Here is a 2,959-nt window from a genome sequence, read left to right on the forward strand (position 1 = left end):
AAAAATGGCTGCTACGATTCTGGCTTAGGGAACTACGTAGAGTGTGGTTACTTTTTCTTAGATAGTGCAGGAAAAGGAAGAGGTTTGGGAAGGAAGATCATTTTAGGTTCTGTTAAGTGGAGCATGGAAATGGAGCTCTCTGGTTGAAAGTAAAGCTCTGCAGGCTAAGTCCATTTTGTGATATCCCAGCTTATGTTTTCAAAAATAACACATTAAATCAATTAAAAAATGTGATTGGGGAAATTCCCTAATGTTGACAGCTAAGAATATCACATTTTTCATGGAGCAACTTGGAATCTATGGTTTTAGTAAATGAGGCATCCTATGTAAATGAAAACATAAATGAAAACATTTAAAATTGTGTTGTCATTAGAGTATGCACAAAGTAATTGAAGCTGTAGGTATAGAAGTGATTGCCTTGAGAAGACATGTATAATAAGGAAAGGAAGAAAGGAAGGAAAGCGAGAAGGAAGGAAGAGAAGGAAGGGAAGGAAAGAAGGGGTCTTCGAAAACAGGGAGATTTAAGTGGCATTTAAGTAAACCTGCCAAAGCGAGCAGTGGCAATCAAGGGACCTGAGTATTAATCAGGAATGACTGATCACGTGAGTCCCACGAGGGCAGGGATCACATCTGCTTCTCATTTCTGGAGCAGAGCACCTGGCACAGTACCTGGCCAGTAGCTGCTCCATTCGTAATTGTCCAGTGTTGTCCGTGGGGCAGGAAAGCTACAAATACCATTGGCTGTCGCAACTGGGTGACTGGGGATGTGTGCAAGCTGAATGGCAGGCAGTGAGTAAAGAAATGAATAGGGAACAAAAGTGCCCTTGACCGGTGGGGAGGGCCGTGCCGTGCATCCCTCTGCTCTCGCTGCAGGGAGATGGTTCGGCAACTTCTCCTGAGGAGGTTCCTGGCCTCCATAATCTGCAGGAAGCCCTCTCAGAGTCAGTGGGCGCCCCTTGCCTCCAGGGCCCTGCAGACCCCACAGTCCTAACAACCTGACAGTAACACCCAGCCAAGCCCAGTCAATATACACCACCAGAGTCTGTACAACAGCCTTTAACATCCAGGATGGACCAGACTTTCAAGACTGAGTTGTCAACAGTGAGACACCGGTGGTTGTGGATCTCCATGCACAGTGGTGTAGTCCCTGCAAGATCCTGGGGCCAAGGTTAGAGAAGGTGGTGGCCAAGCAGCATGGAAAGGTGGTGATGGCCAAGCCGGATACTGATGACCACACAGACCTCGCCATAGAGTATGAGGTGTCAGCTGTGCCCACCGTGCCGGCCGTCAAGAAAGGGGATGTGGGGCTTCCCTGGTGGCGCAGTGGTTGAGAGTCTGCCTGCCGATGTAGGGGACACGGGTTCGTGCCCCGGTCCGGGAAGATCCCACATGCCGCGGAGCGGCTGGGCTCGTGAGCCATGGCTGCTGAGCCTCCGCGTCTGGAGCCTGTGCTCCACAACGGGAGAGGCCACAGCAGTGAGAGGCCCACGTACCGCAAAAAAAAAAAAAAAAAAAGAATGGGGATGTGGTGGACAAGTTTGTGGGCATCAAGGATGAGGACCAGCTGGAAGCCTTCCTGAAGAAGCTGATTGTCTGACAAGCAGGGAAGCGTCCTGACTGCCCCCGCCCACCTGGGCTCCATGGTCCCGGGGGACCCAGATAGAACCCACAGCCCTTCTGTCCTGGCCCTTTCCACCTCCTCCCTCTGCCTGGCCCCTGTGGGTCTGTGCTTTGGAGACCAGGCCTCCAAACACAGGAGCCTCAAGTGCTCCCAACCTGGCTGACCGCCAGGGTGGCCGCCCAAGGAGCGGTGCCACCTCCGAGCCGGGACAGCCGTCGCCCCACCCACTCTCTGCTCCCTCTAGGGCTTGTCGCCGTGCTCCCAGGATGCTGGGACAGAGTCCTGGGGCCAGCCTGCAGTAACAGCTTGGTCTCCCTGCTCCCTTGTGATCTGAACCCCAGTGCCTGGCTCATCTGCCTCCTGCATTTTTCTTTCCTGCTGCTGTTTTGTAAAAAAAAAAAAAAGGAAAAACGAAACCCAAACAAGTGAGAGTAATATACATAATTCCCTCATTTTTTGTAGGTCTGTAGTAAAGAACTTTATGTGATCCCCTCTAAAAAAAAAGGAGAAATGAATAGGAGGTGAGAAAATGGAGACAAGGATTCTCTTCCCAAACATTTGGTTGAGAAGAGAGATGTGGTAGTCATTAGAAGGAGATATACAGTTAAGAATGCTTTTTTTTTTAAGATGGAAAAAAAATGTGAGTATATTTATATGTTAAAGGGTAAGAGCTGATAGAGAAAAAAGGAGTTTGAGGTTAGAGGAGACGGCAGAATTGACAGAGCGAGGTCCCCAAGAAGGCAGAACTGGATGCATTCCAGGGCAGGCATAGATTAGCTTTGGACTGAGAGAAAAGCAAGGAGAGAGGACCTGGGTGACAGACCTCCATTCTGGGTCTGTCAGAATTGAGACATTACTGATAGAGGACAGGTTTAGGAAGAGCTCATCTGACGGCCTCTACTTTTCTCTATTATAATAGGCTTCTGTTTGGAAAGCTACTCTGGGAAAGAGAGGATAATGTGTAGAGAAGTCTACACATCAGAAAAGCTCAATATACCTAACAAAAAAAGAAACAGTATCTTCCCTCAAAGTTGGATAAATTGAAAAGAAATTTGAGCAAAAACCAAGGAGCTCAGGTATAAATAGGTATGTCACAAAAGTGGAAGATGTGAACTATTTGTTCCTCCAAATAGTTAAAAGACATAGCAACAACTTTGGGGGGAAGAGTTTAAAAAATTAAGAAGAAAATGACATGTAATTGCAAAAAGTGGGAACTTTACAAACGCTTTAATCACATAAGAGACCAAAAAAAGACCACAGGGAATATTCTTCTTTATTAAAAGGATACCAGGAGGAAAAGGTCACCTCGAATATCAGGGAAGCAAGGATGATTAATAT

General features: G+C 47.5%; 1 pseudogene; it reads left to right on the forward strand.

The window, feature by feature from the left end:
* Positions 1–877: 877 nt before the first annotated feature.
* LOC115853463 (thioredoxin, mitochondrial pseudogene) lies at positions 878–1,597 on the forward strand (annotated as a pseudogene).
* Positions 1,598–2,959: the final 1,362 nt, after the last annotated feature.

This window comes from Globicephala melas, chromosome 7, assembly GCF_963455315.2.
Source record: "Globicephala melas chromosome 7, mGloMel1.2, whole genome shotgun sequence".
In the NCBI taxonomy this organism is placed as follows: domain Eukaryota; kingdom Metazoa; phylum Chordata; class Mammalia; order Artiodactyla; family Delphinidae; genus Globicephala; species Globicephala melas.